General features: G+C 40.0%; 1 protein-coding gene across 3 annotated transcripts in view; it reads left to right on the top strand.

The window, feature by feature from the left end:
* Window positions 1–19,327, top strand: part of MACROD2 (mono-ADP ribosylhydrolase 2) — an 893,688-nt gene that overhangs the window by 82,895 nt on the left and 791,466 nt on the right. The window lies entirely within an intron of this gene.

Here is a 19,327-nt window from a genome sequence, read left to right on the forward strand (position 1 = left end):
GGAGCAACTGTGACAATCTTCTCGGTCTAAGTTTGAATATTAATTTTGCGCTGGCTATAGGAGCTGGTAACAACGTAGACTTTAATAAGGCCAGCACTCAAAAGCATTGAAGCGTAACTGGCACCGTCTTGGGAAAAGATGAAAACTCTCTCACGTCACCAAGGGGCAGCTGAAGTCAAGAAGCAGCTTGCCAGCTTTTATTATCTCCTTGACAGTCTTTTCTAGTTGGTTTTGTGGGGCTTGATCGATCTTTGAGAACACACAGGGTTTCTTGCATTCTCTACTTAAGATTTTCTTATTAATTAGCCAGTTTGTCTTTTGTTGAGGCAAAAACCAAACGCCCTTTGTGAATCTAGTGGAAAGCAGTCCCCTGACATCAGAGAATTTGGATAATGTAGGTGCTACAGGGAAGGGAGGTTAATTGTTATGTAGCTTCTGCATGCTGACAGAAAACAGGATCTTCTGTGTCTAAGACATGTCATAAGGATGTCTGGACACCGGACCCCATCCCATGCAGGGAAGGGACTCGTTTTGAGAGGATAGTTACTGTGGTTTTGCACTGGCTAATCTCAATACTTTATTTCTGTGTTGTAAAGCTCACGTTCCAGTTACCTTAGCAGATAAACTGATGCTTAACAGTAAGTTACATTCTTTAACAGTAAGTTTTGTCCTTTGGTGTGAATTTTCCCAGCAGTTGTTTTTTTTTTTTTTTTTTTATCTTGAAGGTATGCAACTATTAATATTCACAACTGTTCTTAAAACACAAAACAAACAAACAAACCACCCAGAAACCCCCACCCTTACGAGTAAAGGGCCTCCCCACAGTGACCAAAAGTAAATAGCAACAACCAAACCCCCAGTACTATTCTCTAAAGGATCTCTTGCAGTCTTTGGCTGGGAGGCTTTCAGGGCTACATGCAGTAGAGCTATAATTTTCAGTGCATTAGTAGGCTTTTCTTTTTTTTTTTTTTTTTTTTTTTTTTTTAAGAAGGTTAATTGGACAGATTTTCAATCTAGCCAGTTAAGGAAACGGGGGCAAGTTCTGCTTGCTTTCTACCATCAGTAATTCCTTGCGGTGACTGGAGCTGCTTATCCAGAGAAACACGCAAGCAGAATTTGGTCTGTTACGGATAACCACTAAAAAGTAAAATGACTGAGTCTTAGCAACTGCGTGTGCTCTGTGGACAAGTGTGGGGAAACTGTTGGGTGCAGGTTTGGGTGGGAAAGGAATGGTATTCGCGTGATATCGTCAACGCATTTCCTACGGGGCATTTGGGATGAGTTGATTCTTATTCCGCTGAAGCTTTAGCGATGCTCTGATCGGTTACAGCGATGCTTAGGAGGAAACTGAAGACTTGGATTCTTCAGAAATCTGTGAAAGGATTCTGAATTTGAGTCGAACATAGGCCAAAGGATTTACTGCACTCTTTGCAGTGTGCATTGATTTCCTGCTCCCCAACTGAAATATGAAAGCTGCGGTCATTTCTTAGTTACATGGAGCATTGGACTAAATTCAGAGGAGGACAGATGACTGACAGTAAAGCAGAGCTAATCTGTACTGTAACATGTGGCTTGTTCTGTACAGAAACAGGCAGGTAGGGGATCCGATAGAGTAATTTAGGAGGAGTCGAGGGACTTGGATTAAAACCAGCAACTCTGCTTCTAACTTGTGCCATTTGGGACAAATCACTTCAACTGGGAGGGAAAGGCTGTTTTCATTAAACCAAAGGTAAACTTATTTTGGTTTTGGTGGAACTTGGTTTCATCCTCTGCAGTTTCTCGTGTTTTTTCAGATACGATACACAGGTGAAAAAATGATATAATATTGAACATCATCAACGTTATTACAATTCTAGCAGCAGAGAAACAAGCAAATAAAAACCTACTGTGGCTGCGTGTATTAAGGCTTTCTTTACACTGATGCTTTCCTTGGTTATTGAACAATTTTGCATTTTCTCATTTCCACTTCCTAAAATCCATTGTTTTAATGACATTTTATTCACTTGTTACATTTTAAAACATTTGCTTTCTGACAAATTTGCCTGTGGTATTTGCACGCACAATGTTATTGTATTTGTGTGATGATGTCTTTCGCTCGCTGAAAAAAACCCGAACATTTTTTTAGGAAATACTTGTAGTAAATTATTTAGTGCTGTAAATACATATTGAGTCTTACCAACTGTCAGAAAAAAATCCACTTTAATACATTCTAATTTCTATACAAGTATTTGCAGAATATGACATGATAAGCAATAGGCTTGGGTTTCCTAAATAAAGGCATATCCTGTAAATGATTATTGAAGATGGTTGAAAAATTGCTGGCGGTGTAGAGTGGAGCTGTGTTTTAGGTTAATCTTACAGCAGCTTATATGAAATTATAAATAAACCCCACCTTTTCCTTCCCTGCTCTCATCCGTGCCTGCACTGCAGTCCATGCAAGTCCAACTGGTCTTTCCTCTGCTGTTACGCATCTGTTTCTAGGCTCTAGCTGAATTTTACAGTATGCAAAAAGTACTTTTTATTTCTCACAGAGCTGGGAGAACAGGTAGAGAGGAGAGGTTTGCAGGTACCAATCTCCAAGTTTTTAGAGTGAAAAGGAAGATGTTAATTGTTACCAAGGAATAAAACCATCATATAATTTCCCGTAGTCTGATAACTTTCAGGTTCTGCTACCTATGGCCTGATTTGAACATGCCCCATAAAAGTGAACAACTATGTATAGGATTATTCAGTATTGCAGTTTTAGTTTGCCCTAATCCATCGTTGAATTTGCTGTTTCATTCTGTGAGAATTACAGAAACTTAAAACTATGTAAGTAGACAGATTTTACAAATTCCTATGTAGTATTTTATCTATGGTGCCTTTACTAATGTGCACTTCATGTCAGTTGTGGAGTTCATTACGTTCTCAACTCCACCTGTGCTCTTGAAATGTTTCACTGAGCTTTTTTTTTAATTCATGCTGGTTTTTTGCTTTCCTTTTTCAGCCAGTTTATGCAAAACATCAGTTGTCATATCCAGAATGAAACAGCCGCATCATTGCTGGCATGCCAGAAGAATGCTGTCAGTTTGTATTTCAGCACAATAATATGTTGGGAGTCGGTCCATCGGTAATGAAAGAAGCAGGCTGGATTCTAGTTTTACTAAAAGGCTGCTAAGGCAATCTTCGCCCACTTGTTGAATTTCAAACTCTGAAGAAAAACCACTTTGCTAAGAGTACTTGTTTGAACCTACTCAGTCTTTACTTTTGTAACATAATAAAGTTAAAATCAACACTGCCAACACAGTTCTAACAAAAGATAGAATACAGTGTTGTTATGTATTTTATTACAAGTATCTTGAATAGGTGAAATGTGTGTTTTCTTCAAAGATTGAGTGTGTGAGAAGGAGGAAAAATAGTGGCAGAGAAACTTCTTAGTAGGCAGAACAAAGTCTCATCCCCAGCCTCTTTTCCCAGTACGCTTTACATGGTTCATTAAGGCAGCTGCTTTCCTGTAATCAGGGCTATATAGAAAACCAGAAGATGCTTCAAATGTTTCTGGGCAAAAGCAAAGCTGTGAAGTCTGTAGAATATTGACACCCATAGCTAGCAACTACTGTAAACCCACAACTTTATTACTTTCGTTAATGATTTTGTTGGCTGTAGATGCTTGAGCAAAGAAGAAATATATATATATATTTTTAATATGCATCTGTGGTCGTTACGCACGTGACTTACAAGCCACACTCTCTGTTAAAGAGCTTACTGGGGCTGAGTGTTGCAAAGACACCTTTACTACAGATGGCACAACTTGCGCCTGAATTCAGAAGCGAGGTTTCTGTAGCGGTCTCTCAGGCAAACAAGTATTTTCTTTCAAAGTGGCTCTTGGGATTAGTGTCTCCCGAAGAGGACCGTGCTGAAAACCTTCTGCATGGCAGCTGTAACTCTCACCTTGGGAAAGGGGTTTAATGGATTCCCCTGTCCCTAGGGGTGTTTAAACGGTTTTGCCTTTAACTACATCAACTGGATATAAAATATGTATGAATATGTCTTACTATACTTTGTGACAAATTGAAGGTATAAAAGTAAAGCCTGCTTTGATAATGGTTTGCTATATCTTAGTTGTAGGGAAATTAAAAGAAAATTCATGAATAAAATTAGTGGTTTTGTATTCTTTTCTAACTTAAAGGCTAATCTCTTTGAAATGACAACTTGCTACCTCACTGAGAAGAGCTTAGTCTTTTTGAATCCAAGTCCTTAGTCTTGGAGATGTTTTATACAAATATTTTTCATTTTAAACTATGACTGGAACATTGTAATATGCTGTCTAGAAAACAATGCTGGTGAAAATACTGGTTTTTATAAATATGCCTGCTGTTATGGCCATATATTGGACTTTGTGTACAGCAATTCTGTGCAACTTCAGAGCTCTTTGATGTGCAGCCTCTAAGGATAAGAGATGAACCTCTTTCCCTGGTAGACAAAGAGTTCTTATTTTTCGTCTTTTTACGGGACCTTATCCAAAAGTCATCAAAGTCTATGGAAACCGCCCTATTTACTTCAATGGGAATTGAATGAGGAACATGATTTCTGTGGTCCGGTGTTTAAAAAAAACAAGAAAAACTTTGCAGTAATGTCATAATTGCATCCAGATGAGTTTCTCTAAGCGGTTGTGAAGCAGCTGGTGGAAACGCCTTGATCTGACCAGCTTCAGCATGCCACTTGTTTCTGTATGTAGGGAAAAATCTGACACAATCTGGAAGTAATTAGTCTGGAACCAACAGCTCCCCTGAGCGACCCTTTTAAAATGAGTTGCAAAGAAAAAGGCTTTAAAGTCCTTAATACAAGGTATATCTTCTGCTGTGCATTGCAGAAGGTGTTTTTACCAGTAACTTGGCTTCTAGGTTTTTTTTAATGTGCTTTTTTTGTGTGCCTCAAGCTGTATGTTGCAACAGGTTGTACAATGATCGTTGTCTTCCTATTGTTCTGTTTTATTCTGTTCTTCTGCACGTGATGCACGTTACGCAGTCTTCTGGGCCAAAATCTCTTTTTACATTAATATATGGGACACCAGACTTGAATGTCTAAGCAAGACTCTAGTTTGGTGATATGGGCACAGGAGCCTTTGCTTTGCTCTGGGCAATTTTCTGGACCCTGTCTGGGCCCTTTTGTTTATTGCTGCTGAGGAATTAAGAAATCTGAATGAAACTCATGAATAAAACTAAGAAAAATCCAGTTAAATGGTGAAATGGAGATAAATGTAATGTTCAACAGCGGGTTTATTCCTTGTGCTGCTCCCCTCTTTGCAGCGGGGCACATGGTGATTCGTTCCCAAGCCCAGCAGGCTCGGGGCAAGAGCAGCATCCTGCCTCTGACAGTGTTCAGTAGCAGCTGTTTAAGGAGGACGATAAAAAAAGACAAAAAGCTAGTAATAGCTCACCAGAATTATGTTCCCATCTTCAAAAATGGGCCATAAATGTATCTCACCAATTTAAGTGGGATTATTTGTGCTGGTTCGAGTAAGGGAAAGACGAAGGCAGCAGCCCTATATCTTTTTTCCATGAGGTCAGTGCTGAACCGCTGAGCTATTACTGCTTGACCAGAGACCCTGAAAAAATAGGCAGGGGCAAAAGAGAGAAGCAGCTAAAAAATTTAAAACTATATGATTTTTTTTGAGGGGCAGCGTACACAAGAATGGAAGCATTCTTAGGTATGCTTTTTAAAATAGCAATAGTACAGAGGAGATGTATTTCATAATGTAAAATGGGAAGAGGGAACAAAAGAGGAATTGGAGAAAAATGCACTGATGGAAAACCAGCAAGATGTAATACACTCTCCAGCTTCTAAAACAGAGAAACAAAATTAACTTTTTTAATTCTGTTATGATTAGCTGAGCTGTAATGTAATATAGTAAATCTCTCAGCATTATGTAATAAAGTTAGTCAAAAGATGACAAAAGCATAAACAATGCACTAATGAAAAAGCCTTGCAGGACTCGTATTTAAATTGGATTGTGCCTGTTTGATTTATGCTGGTGTGTAAGTACACTTGGCTCAAGTGTTTGTGGAAGCACGGACAGCATCCTCTCGCTCTGCGTTTGCTGTTCTGTATTTTTTTTGTTTTTTAAGGTTTGGAAATACGTTACTAAACATTATAACAGCATTGTCAATTATAGAGTACTGGGAATAGACAAGTCTGCTGCGCAGTCTGAGAATATACTTAGGAACAAGGAAAAAGCCATATTTTACTGTAACATGGTAAATGATGGAATTGCTAGATTGTCTTGAGCTCACTTGGCTCAGCTTAGATGCACATAAAACCAATCAGCAGAAAACTTTTCACTTGAGCAGTATCAATGCATTTTAAGAGGAAGCGTTCCCCTGGTGTCATTTAGATTGCAGGCCAGAACTCTGCATGTGTTGATATTTCAGAAAACACAATATATGCAAATATCCTTTTTTTAACATCGTTTCTGATGGTACCTCTGTGTCGCCGTGATACTAATGATGGTGGCGACTGCTTTGTTCATGCATAACATTGCGTAAGCCTGCAAGCCATGCAAATGCTGTTAGCCGCTTTTAAAGCAAACCCAAAACCAAGTTATATAGATGAATATCTAATTTCTACCTGTGAAAAACGAGAGGAAACAGAAGTGGCTTATCACGTTCCATATCGGTTCCTTGCCTTGTGTCCGAGCCTTGTTTCTGCTTCTCCGTCTGCGGATAGAAATACCACTTGATGCTTCATGAGTACGTTGCTTTCGGTCGTAGCGTGCAAATACTGTCAATGTTTCAGTACCCCAAGACACTAGAGCTTAGCTCTTTCCTATTTTGATTTGACATGACAGATACGTTTGAAACCTCTGTTCTGAACAAAAGCGGGTGGATGTTGGAAGCTGCTCTGTAGTGCAAGTTATAAAACAGCATAATGCAGTGGAAAAGATTAAAGAAGAAATATATTAAAATTGACTACTTCGTAGTCAAATGTAATCAATTTAAATGAGGAAAAAAAGAGGACTGAATATAACCAAACATAATGCTAACTGCTCCAGGATGAAATATGATGGACTGGGTGCTCAGATGTGTTCCTGCTTTCAGAATCCTGTTTGCTTGCAAAACTATTCTTGGATTTATTTATGCCTTGCTCTCCAGACAGGCCAGGAAACTCCATGCAGTCGCAGCAGAGCAGTTAGGACTGCACCCTTGTCCCTAGCGACACGGTACATCTAATCCCATTGCCTGTTGCAGAAGGCACATCCGTACTGTATTTTTAGGGCTGCATCTTAAGTGGAGCAAGTATCAGACTTGCCGTTCGGCGCTATCCACTCTGCGGGAGGAGGAGGGGATCTCTCATGCCCCAGCGTGCCGGGTGGCATGGCGTGACGGTTGGCAGGCCCCAACACAGCCCGTCTTCACGTCGCCCGCCGTCTGCAAGGCAGTTACCTGAACAGGAGCGGGTGGGAGGCAACGTCTGTCTGAAGACGCCTTCTTGAACAGCGCAGGGATGAGGTAACTTTGTAGGATTTAATGGGATCCATGTGACTTGAGTTGCTGATTCCGATATACTGATTTATGTGCTGATGTATATGACAAGGGCCCAGCCTCCTTTGAACTCTCCACCCTGGCCTGTGTTACCGAGATGCAACGAGGTAACGCTCATCCCTTCATGGTCTCAGTCCACCCACACGCACCATATGCATAATTTTTCCATAAAGGATGACTGTCAGGATGTATATGATCTGAATTTAAGCTAGTTGCACATACTCTTATTTTTCATATGCAACTGTTTAGTTCTATAATTTATCTAACCAAAGCTAATAGTTGAACAGCCGAACGAGGCTATTTGATGCATTTTGAGAATGCATCATGTGATGCTGTTTTAATGAAGGTCCTGGTATCTGGTATCTTATTTTTCTCTTGCTCAATTTCATTAGATATCTTGCGTTTGTTAATATAAATGCTCTTATGGGAAATCTATTAAGTATGACAATACCATTTGCATACCAAGTTACAGATAAATGGTCAGCTTTTCAGAAGTGCTCATTGTTGGGTGAATCTCGTTGAAGTCGGTGGTAAATCCTTCATTAGTATCAAAACTAGTACAGTTAAGGCAACACATGAGCACTTTTGAAAATCATGTGCGAAGAAGGTGTCTGTCTGCTTGCAGGACTGACAGGATAACGAGCTTATTGCTTCTGTTACAATGCTAGAATTTGGCTATTTGCATAATATAGAGCAGTAATGCTTTAATTTACAATTCATGAATAAGCCTTTCAGACAGTGGTTTCAGACATGACTGAAATTTGTGAATGCTTCTCAAGTAAATTGCTGGTTTTGAGCACATTTTGTTATTTATCTGGAAGCTGAAATTATACTCAGATGCCCAAGCCCGAAAACAGAATGTAATTTGGCATTTGTGCATAAATGGTTCCTGAACAACGATGGTGGGGAAGCAGTGAAACGATTCAGTATTTAGTTGTGTATGTAATAGGTAGACTTGGTTATTCTGTGTTTGCATTGTAAACGTATCGGTTTCTTTAATTATGTGGCTATGAAGAGAAAAGGCTGCAGTTAAGAAGAGTGAATCAAGATAAACCTTTTTTTTTGGTTAATATTTAAGGGCGATGCTAGTACTGGAGAAGTCCTGCTTGCTTTCGAGCTGTAAGAAACTGGTAGGTTTAAAAAGGACTCCTGTGTGTACTCTACGTGACCAAAAGATACCGCTGGAGCTTTTCCTGCGGTTGCTGTGCTGGTCTTTTGGGTAAAATGTAAGATAAAGCATGAGGTGGGGCCTGGGAAGTGTCTGGTGGTGGTGTTCATGGACTGCATGAACCTGTCTCCCAACAGCAGGATTGTGGTGTTCCCCGATGCCAGGAAAGTTGTGTGAAGATGAATGTAGGAGATGTAGGCAGATGTGCTGACTCACGAGCTGCATCAGGAGATGAAGAGCTGAAATATAGATAGAAGGTAAAGTCATGTATGATGTCTATGTGATAAACACGATAAAAACTTGCTGAGGAGCAGCTTGGATTACAAAGAACTTCTTGCCTCTTTCATGTCTCACGATAATGAAATGGTCCATTTTTATTCAACATCTTTCAAATAGGGTTCTAATTAAGCAATAACTAATGAAATACAAGATTAAACATCAGCAAATCTCTGGTGGTAAGACACATGCCCAGGGCAAAGTCCAAAACGGTTTTGTAAAATTTGTGTTTGAAATGAAGCAAAAATAGTTATTAGAGAAACAGGATACAGATTCTGTGAGTGCAAATGCAGGTTGCATTAATTTTCTTAGCGTTATGTTGAACTGAAAAAAATGTAAAATTAAATATGTATCCCTTTTAATGTGGTTGCTATATCATCACCGCAAATTTTTAAAAAAATGCATCTGTAACCAGATAAGAAGATGCTATCAGGCACTTTTAATTTTAATTAAGGTTTAACCTATTGGAGGAATATATATTTAAAGAATTAATTAAAATGCCGTTCACCGTATAAGAGATTTCAGTATAGGAAATGAGTTAATTGCGGTATCATAGGGGATCTGTGCTTTGCAAGCTGTTTTGTGATGCTAAAAAAGCATCTTCATGCGGATGATAGGGACCTCTCGGGAGAACTAGAAGATGATGATGGCCGCCTTTTTGGTTTAGCTTGAATAAAAGTAGTTGCTGGTCTTGCTGCATCTGTGTGTCAAACAGTCTTATTTCAGTTTCTGTTTTTCTTCAGGGTGGGTGGCTGGCACAAATGCTCAAAATACTTGAGATAATTGGGCATAATTTGATTGCATCATGGTAATCCTCTACCCTGCAAGAAGGGTTTTTAAGGTGGTTAAAATACCTTTAAAGACTGCAGTCTTTCACACTGTCATTCTTGATAACCTTGTATCACTGTGAGGTTATTTTTTTTCATTCTGCTGAACATATGAAGTTACTGCTGGAGTTCCTCAAGGATCAAATCATGCCTTATTTAATATTTTCATTAGCACCCTTTACAGAAGAATTAGAAGCATGCTAAATAAATTTGCCGACTCCAAAGCCGAGACGTTGGCAAGGCCAGGGAAGGACTGGATTATTATGTGAGAAGAAGCGCTTTCCTCTGCCATTAATTGGTTTCAGGAGAATGTCATGTGCTTAAGGACGGATCATACTAATTTCTTGTATAAGCTCAGCCTCATCATTTGGGAGCAGCAAAAAATGAAGGTGTCCTGCTTGGTTTTAGGAAGATGAGTTTAAACTGCCACAGGTCAAGGAAGGGTAATGAAGGATGATGGTGGAAGGATGGTCCAGCCTTTTTACGAGTAGCCTGGAAGAGCTTGGCTTCAGCCTAGAAAAACAAAACCTGAGAAGAGATAGGATTGCTCTCCCTATGTGTATGGAAGGGGAAAAAAAAAGATTTAAGCTGAAGGATGGTTTTAGGAGGAGGCATCGGGGGTAAATATGGAATCCACTTAGGCTGGCAGGCAGGTGCTTTCTCACCCCCTGTTTGGTGCTTCCCCATGGGCAGGGTGCCTTGAACATTAACTAGGCTTGGCAAACCCCAAGGTCAAGCATTGGAAGTAGCACATTGATTGGGAAGTTGGCTTTGAACGATTTCTTTGAAAAGAAAGAACAAAGCTTCTAGAGGAGAAGTATTTTAAAAGCGAACGTAACGCATAGGCAGCCCTGTCTTCCTTAAGGATTTACTGCTGCTCTTGGTGGTTGCGTGGACGTGCCAGACTTCTTCCGACACCTCTGAGTAGGTGCCAGTCTGTCAGATTAGCTCAACTAAAATAAACCTTTCTCCCACTCCCTGCCTGCTATCAGCCCTTTGAGAGAGAGTTACCTTTTAAAATGTGCTGGGGTGTTCACTGGGCTTTTATTCTGCAGTTTTAAACTAGTTTTTAAATGAGCAGAAAGGAGGTGAAAAATGTTGGCCGCTTCTAATACTGTCATTTAATGATCTCATCCTTTGAGCCAGTGTTTGTGGAGAGATGGCTTATCTTGAGCCGTCCTCTCCTCTCCTTGCCTGTTTTCCACGAGAGTATCTCCTATTGTGTTAAGCCAATAACCCTTTTTATATAGGTCAGTGTATAGTTTTAATGAGCTTTTATACCGTGGTTATAAATGTCACACACGTTTCTTAGAGTAGGAGTGGGGAATAGAAAATATTGCCTGGATTTGTTCTTTTCTTTCCAACAGTAGATGTGTGAAACAGTTGATCTTCTGATAGGAAAAAAAAAAAAATTGCTTTGATTAATCAGAGCCTTTTAGCTTTTGTCATTTAAAATGCAATCCCAGAGACCAAAGGTTGTGGTGCTTGCCTTCAGAAGCACCCGCTTTAGGAAAATTCTTAAAAATGAAGTGGCTGTGAGATAGGTGTACCTGTAATGAGAGAATTTTACAGGACAATCTGCAAGTAAAAGTTGAGAGCTTTTATTTGTCTTGTGAACCCGCAGTATGTTCAGAAGCGCTCGGCTGCGACGAACCTCCGCTTGCAGCAGAGCAATGTGAGTTTTATCACTGCCTCAAAAGGCAACAGAATTAGTGCTGACAGAGAGAGAAATGTGGCTTATACCAAGGGTGGCCAGTACGTTTGACTCAGTCTAATGTGTCCAAGCCTCCGTATGGATGGCAGGTGTAAGAAAACATATTGCATATCCCAGAAAACAAAGTCGTGGGAAAGGTACGCAAGTGGTTCATAGAAGGGAGGTGGTAGCGGCCCTCCAAGGCTCTTGCGCCTGCCTTCTTGAGTGTCTGGATTGCAGAGCACCCCAGTAATATCATCCTTCAGAGTTTCCACTAATTTATTTCCCCCAGCACAGCGTTACTCCTGGTAAGATGAGGTAGCCCTAGTGCTGTCACTTCCATTTTGTTTTCAGCCACGGTTATCTTAGTAAACAAAGGGTTGAACATCTGCAATTTTGCTTCATCAAGTGGTCCTAGAATGCTGCAAACAAAGAAAAGGGGAAGCTGAATACATTTGAAAGTGGCTTAATAAATTAGTATTAGTATTGTAATTTGCTCAGTCTTTACTTTTGGATTTTGGCTACTTAGCAAAAAGTGCTTGGAAGAGCTATTAATTTTACCGTAAGAATGATGATGCTGTATACAGAAAAATATCTGACCATATGTTTGTATCTTTATTTTAAAGGACAATGACTGATGAAATTTAATTTCAAGGGAAAAATAAATTACTATTATACATTATACTTTTGAAGAAAATGGAGAATAGATGGATTTAGAGCCCTCATTTTCTCATTTGCACTATGGCTGTGCATAATACATGCTTTTGAGAGTAGAGGGTATGTGTCAACTGAAGAGCGTTCTTGAATGGAAAAGTAAATATCACAGATTTTGTAGTGTTAAACAGACAATCTGACATATACTTGCATGGATTTCAGTATTTCATAGTTGTTTTCATACCTGGTTAGTACATTTTGTGTTCCTCTGGCATATCGTGCCAATTCCTTCTATTGCTGCTATAGTTGAGCGAAGAATTACTGTCAAGTTCTAAGGTCTCTTTCAAGCTGATTACAAGAACTTTTAAAAATCATTAGGCAAGAAAGAATATTACAAAAAGGCCTTATAAAGCATATTTTTTAAAAAGATTTTTCTGGACACAGAAACTTCCAGGCTTTTAAAATCAAGGTGGAATATGGAAGTTGGTCACTACGGTGGGTAGGAGTGGTTTTTTTTTCTTTTTTTCTTTTAATTTCCTGCTAGTTTTATTCTAATATGAAACACCTGCAATTATCATTGTTGCCTTTCACTGTATCGGGCATGGTTTTTCCCCAGGCAGGTACAATGATTACTCCTGCAAAACTGTCAATTTAACAACAAACCCCCCAGCACTTTGCAGCGTTCAAGGAACCTGCAACATCAGCATATAACGTACCACAGGTATTAAGTAGCGTATGATTCTTTTACCATTAGAGAAATAGTCAAATCTGCGTTAGCTCCCAGGAGAATAAGAGTTTAAAGGTCTTGGAGAACTTCCTAGTGCCCGCGTATCAATCGGCCACCTCCCTCTTGTGCTTCAGGAGTTCAGGGGAATGCTGGAAGCTTTTCATGTGCTCTCTGAGTCCTGTGCTGAGGTCGCTCGTCTGCGGGCTCACAGCACCGCTGTCCTCTTTGGAAAGGGAGAGATGCCTCAGGTTGCCATGTGATGTCTTGGGACTGATGATGGGGCTGCTCTTTAGATGTCTGTCATGTGCCTGGAATGGGTGACATGCCATAAATTTATACTGCTTATACGTATTAAGGTCATTTGGATGTGTAATGCCCTAAAATAACCTTGGTGCTCCTCTTAATTTTTCTGTGAACAGACTAAAAAAAAAAGGAAAAAAAATTAAGTCTTGTAGGCATCGGGTCTTCTATCTCGGCAGTGTCTAAAAATCCTTGGAGGAACCGAGGGCCACTCCTTGCCTTCCTGTTCCCACTGCCGTTGAACCTGTGGTCCTTTTAATATAGCACTAACCTGCTCAGGCAAATGGTAGATGTCATGGAGCTATCTTCACGTTTGGCTTTTATTTTTTTTTTTTGTGTGTGAGGTGAAGCAAACTTCAGTAATTCCTCATCTGATCCCGGAGAATAAATGTGATGTTGCTTGTGGGCATACGTATTCCGTATCCTCTTTCTTACTCCTGTTTGTTTTCAGGACATAAGTGACACTAATTTGCACTTGCACAGTTCTTCTGTCTTGATTACTGCGTGGGCTGGATGATGTGAAGATTAGCGATGACGTTTTTGAAAGACTGGATGCTTGCCAGTGTCTTTAAAATCCTCCACTTTTTTTCTTTCCTTGTCTGATCAAGCCCCAGGGTGGGATGTCAGAGGCAGCTTCCTACAAATGCAGAAGTAGTGAAAATGCGATCCCTGGCTCGTTCGTCAGATGAAAGTTCATCCTGATTTTTTCTTTGCAAAGGAAGCAGTAAGTATGGCTGTCCATTGACCAGACCTAGCACAGGTAACAGCACTTGGTGGAGCTTCTTCTGGGCAGGGGAAAAAAATCTTTTCCCCCTCCATCCCGGCATTTTAGCAGGTTGTATGACAGGCGAACAAATGCCTTGGCAGGTCTCCAACACCCGTTGACGCCTGACATGGTTATTTCCCTATCTTCAGGAACGCTGCTTCAGTCCAGTGAAGGTTCGAGCACATCCTAGGCGCGTTCATCAGTTGATAGTGATGGACCTGCGCATATGCAGACGCGAGCTGCTTCTGTACGTGGACATTTCTGTGTTTATTGTCTTTAAGCACCAGTTTATGGCAGCGCTGTAGAGATTTATTTGAATGACTCCAAGAGACCATGCACTTTGCTCAGATTGACTCACAGACCTTAGAAAGAGGTCAGTGTCATGTGGATTTGACCTAATATCTTTCTAGAACTAGTGAGCAAAACAGAATAAGAAATATTTTTAAGAGGTAGATTTATTTTGCTTCTCTTGAAAGTATTTTGCCACTGAAATCTTTGCATCAGCCGATTGCTGCAGAAGTTTTGCATAATCCAAACCAGGCTTCTGTTAATACTTCACTAGTATCCTTTCAACCCGCTGAATGCGTTTTAATTGATTTGGAGGGATTATACTGAAGGATAAAGTTAGTCTTTATTAGCAGGAGGAGAACAACAATAGGTAATTTTTTTTTTATTATTTTTAACAAAACAGCAGTATTTAACGTGGCAGTGAGTGCTTTCAGTAGTGTTAGGTATTCTGTAGAGGAAAAATAAAATACCTGTCAAAAATGTGCTGATTACGGCAGCTTGCCCAGAGCTAAACTCATTGTAATAAAACTTCCTGGACCGGAACGGGGTGTCGTTCATGCTGTTCGCCTCCCGAGTTGTTTTTTGCAGCGTGTAAACCCAAAGCCAACAGCTGTCAGGTCGCAAATGGCTGAAGAGCTGTGTGGGGAGGCACCGCTGAGCTGCGGGGCTCTTGTCCTTTGGAGGAGGTGTCAGCCGGGCCCTGGCAACGGTGGCCGGAGCCCGTGGGAGCTGAAAGCGTGGGATTAGAAGAGCTTACATCCTTTGACTTTGTACCGGATCACTGGATTGAAATCACTTTGATAGGTGCTTTTTGAGGATTTTGCAGGGTTGGTTGTTTTTTGATTTGTTTGGGTTTTTTTGGAAGTCTCTGGAACTATATGCTGGGTTCCTTGCCCTCTAGTTTTGCAGCAACACTAGTATCGAGTTTAAAGTGGACATTAAGACGATCAAGCCTATACTTAACGAATCAGCAGGGTGCTGCTTCATGGGATGCAGAATATCACCTTCAAATCAATATCAAAGAGAGAAACTCCCTTCCCCTCCCTTCCCAACATGATGCGGTTGCTTTGGGAACAAGATGCATTTCTTGCACGAGCAGCTCCATAGGTTCCTTTGTCAATACAGCTGGGTTTGTGAAAGTGTGAGGCTTTTTTTTTTTTTCCTATCTATAAAACAAGGAATCTACCTGCAGCATATTGTAGCACACTTTTTTCCCCCAAATTACCATCCTAGTGTAATGTCTCTCCTTCCCTTCCCATCTCTAATACCTTAAAAATTAAATTGACAAACCACTTTTTGCACTTTTATTATTTAATGACTAAAATGATACAAATATTAAAAAAAAGTCAGTTGATAACACAGGGAAAATGGGAAGATGTTGATGAACCGTGCTGCACAAACTTCCATTTACTTCTGTGCAGAATATGTATTGAAAAATATTGGAGGGGGGAGGCCTTAATTAAAACGTGCTCATGATCGCTAGCATTGGGTATGAATTCAAACAGACCAAATCGTTAAAGTTTATTTTACAGGTAAAACTGGGCATTATGTCAAATCATCTGTGCTTGAAAGCTATGTCATTTGTTCTTTGGATGTTGGTTTTTTGGGTTTTTGGGGGTTTGTTTTGGTTTGGTTTTTGGTTTTGTTTTTTTTTAAGCGTAGCATAGGACAGTAATAGATTTCAAGGTTTTGGACAACATTTTTTGGACAACACCAAAAATTTGGGACAAATTTTTTTGGACAAAACTAGTCCCCTTTACTGTTGTTTGGGTGCATTTGGCTCCTCTTAATGCCTCTGTCGGCACCCAAGGAAAGCACTGATCACTGCAGCCCTGTCAGCCGTTGGGTCCCCAGGCCAGCAGATAATAAAAAAGACCTGGGCACTTACTGACACGGATAAGCCACGATAACCAAGTAGTTATTCTGATTTTCAGTATAAGTCAGTTTTCAGTAGTAAAATGTTATTTTGTGGTGTTGCATTTCTCCCCCAAAATTCTCTTTAATTGACCTTGTTTATTTGGACTTTGTCTATATAAATAGAGGCCAGAGGAAAGTAGCAGCTTCTTGGGAATATAGGATTTATTTTTTTCTTTCCCTCTTATTTTTAAGCTCAGGTAAATAGTGGAGATTTCCAGAGTAAATATTTTGTGATGTGCCTACCTTGGATTTAATTGCAAACTCTTTAAGGAGAGTTTAGCACTATTCCACTGTGTACCAACAAGTACAATTAGCCGTGAAGAGGTTTTTACATGCAAATCAGTCATGTTTACTGAACAAACTCTCTCAGTGAGCTTTATTTAAAAAAAAGAAAAAAAGAAAAAGAATAGAAAGAAGAGCTTAGAGGTAGTTATGGTCCTGCTAGTGCTCAACCTTCTTGACCCTTCAAGGTACTGCCAAAAATTTTTCAGGAGTCAAAAGCGGGAAGATGCGTAACTGGGAGAGCCGAGGGGCCTGTCTGAGACAGCCGTGGTTGAGCTGCTTATGTCCTGCGGGCAGTTCCGTCGCTGCCACTGCTGCCTTTTCTCATCTATCGAAGGAAATTCCATGAGGTCAGCAATTTAGCTCCCCCAGCGGTATTCTGTACCTGACTTTTCACTTCATATGGCTGCTAAGTGCCGAATTTCAGCGACCAAAACAGTTTCCAGGATCTGGGAATACTGTGAGGTTTTTTCTTAATTTTTATTTTAGTATGCTGTATGTCATTTTCGTATCGGGGAGAAATGAAAACGTTTTTAGTGGATGAAGTAGGTAACATGCCATTAAAGAGTTCTTAGAGTAAAACAATTGCTTTAAAGACATGAGGCACAGAGGTTCTGCATTGCCAGTTGATGCCCTAAAACTATGTTTACTCGCTGGGTTAGCACTTTCCCCGTATATGGCTTTCTATCTGTTAATGAGCTCACGTTCCTTATGGGCAGTAAAGAATTCCGTCAGGCTTCAGAAGGAAGAGTCTTCAACATCTTGTGAAGATTGTTAAAACCAGGTAAACAAACAAAACCCCCAGATTCTGTAGTTGTCCACATCCTTGCTTCCTTGTTCAAACTGTGTAGAAAATGAAAATAGACTGAGTTTCTAGTTTATTTCCTATTAGAGGAGTGCAATGCAAATAACTTTTGGTTGTGATTGATGTAGTTTAAATAGGGGATGAGCATATAATACACGCAATCAAAAGGTGCGTAGGGTTTTTACAGGCTTGGGTTTTGCATGTATTTCTGGAGTAAGAGTTATAATGGGACTTCTTAAATCCTCTGCTTTGTCAGAACATCAACATTCCTGGGCAGGAGGGTTTACCTTTTTAAAAAAAAAATTATTTATTTACTCTACCACTGAATCCATGGTAAAACAACACTTCAGTTTAAGGAAGCCAAATTAACTCCACTTTACACATACAGAGCGATAGCCTAAGATGATGTGTAACGTCAGGACGCTCTCTCTTACTCTCTGTTTTGTTCTAGTAATTTGGGAAACGATGTTACTATAGCAGGCTCGGAGCTGGACTAAGGCGTAGATTTGACGTGGCGTGTGGTGCGTTACTCAACCTGAAAGATTTCTGCTTCTAGTCCATAACTGAGTACGTAACTACAGCTGCTCGCGTGCATCTCAGAATTAAAAAGTCCCACATTTTGAATAGGATCTTAACAGTGGTGAAAACTGATGCCATTACCCCAGTGCAATTCTCGCAATAAGAGCAAGACTTGAACTTAAAATCCTGGAAAGCATTATTGGGAGGAGAGATGGGAAAGGAAAGTTTGTGGGGAGCTTTTTTTACCGCACCAGCACCTGCCTTAAATGTGTGTTGATGTAGGATAGGCACTAACTTAAAATCATCAACCAATTCACTTTTGCATCCAATGAAAACTGAAAGATTTGGAGTGAAATTATTTATGCCTCTTAATTAAAACAAAAAAAAAGACAAGAAAAACCCCTAAACTAAACAAAACCAATCCCCACACCCCCAGAAAACATCTGTTTTCATGTAGAAAGCCAGTTGCCTAGTAGGCATTTATCAGGGGCTAAGACCACTGGAGGACATCAGTATTACATAAATCAGATGTGCATTTCTGATCTAAATAATTTTAAAAATATTTTGCATAAGTTAAAAAGTTAAATTATGCATAATATGTGCATAATTTCATCCTTTTGTAAACGATGTTCCCCAGTTAATGATTAAAGAACATCACGCAGTCCCTTGGTTTTGAACAATTAAACCTTCCACAGCTGCGTCTATAGATAGATATTCCTTAAGCTCAGCAAGGGGACAGGAGCGCACGCTAGCACTTGGCTACGATCCGCTCCCTTTTTTTGATTGCTTAAGAGGGCTGTTCAGGACAGAGTATCAGCCTATATGAATACTATCAACCAGCTTGAACAGGTCAGATTATTTAATTAGCCCTATTAAGACGCTTCTATTTTTATAACTTGTATATGAATGCTTTTGCTAAGCTTAGAAGGTCCAGCTTCAGATTTCAAAAAGTGTTTGCAGCTCAGGTTGTTGTTAGTTGCCTTGAGGGTTTTTATACCATGACTCCACAACGTTTTCATCCTAAGAAAACACAAAGGGGCTCTGAAGAGCAGCTGAAGTTGGGTAATACGCTTCTGCAATCCTGGCCTGCAGGTTTCGGGTGTAGGGCATTTATGACGCCCATGCATGATGGACATTTGCTCGGTTTCCAAAACGTGTGTTGTGCACCTTTGCCCTAGACCACCGATAATCCCGAGGATGGTTATTTCTTTTAACACCCATTTTGTTGAAGTGTTTTGGTTTCCCCCTAGGGCAGGAATGTTCCCCAGCTGTCATTTAAAGACTACCGTAAAATGAGTACCTTGCTTGATGTCCAGTGCTGGTAAAATGCAGGTAATGCTTGTTTTGAGCTAGATGCTCTGTCACCATTTTACTGAGCTCCATGTACTTCATGTGTTTCTATCTAGATTTTTTTTTGAGAGAAGGAAATTATTTGATGAAATAACTATTAAAATGAATTGAAATGTGCATGTTTAAAAAACAAAAACAAAACCAAAAAAACCATCAAAAAATCTTTCAAAGCAACGGTGTCCAGAATCTGATACCTGTCATGGTTGTACCTTCAGAGTGTTTGAAAAGGCTCTAA

Source organism: Nipponia nippon, unplaced genomic scaffold (genome assembly GCF_047370975.1).
Source record: "Nipponia nippon isolate SJK-2023a ecotype South Korea unplaced genomic scaffold, ASM4737097v1 scaffold_4, whole genome shotgun sequence".
NCBI classification, from domain to species: Eukaryota; Metazoa; Chordata; class Aves; order Pelecaniformes; family Threskiornithidae; genus Nipponia; species Nipponia nippon.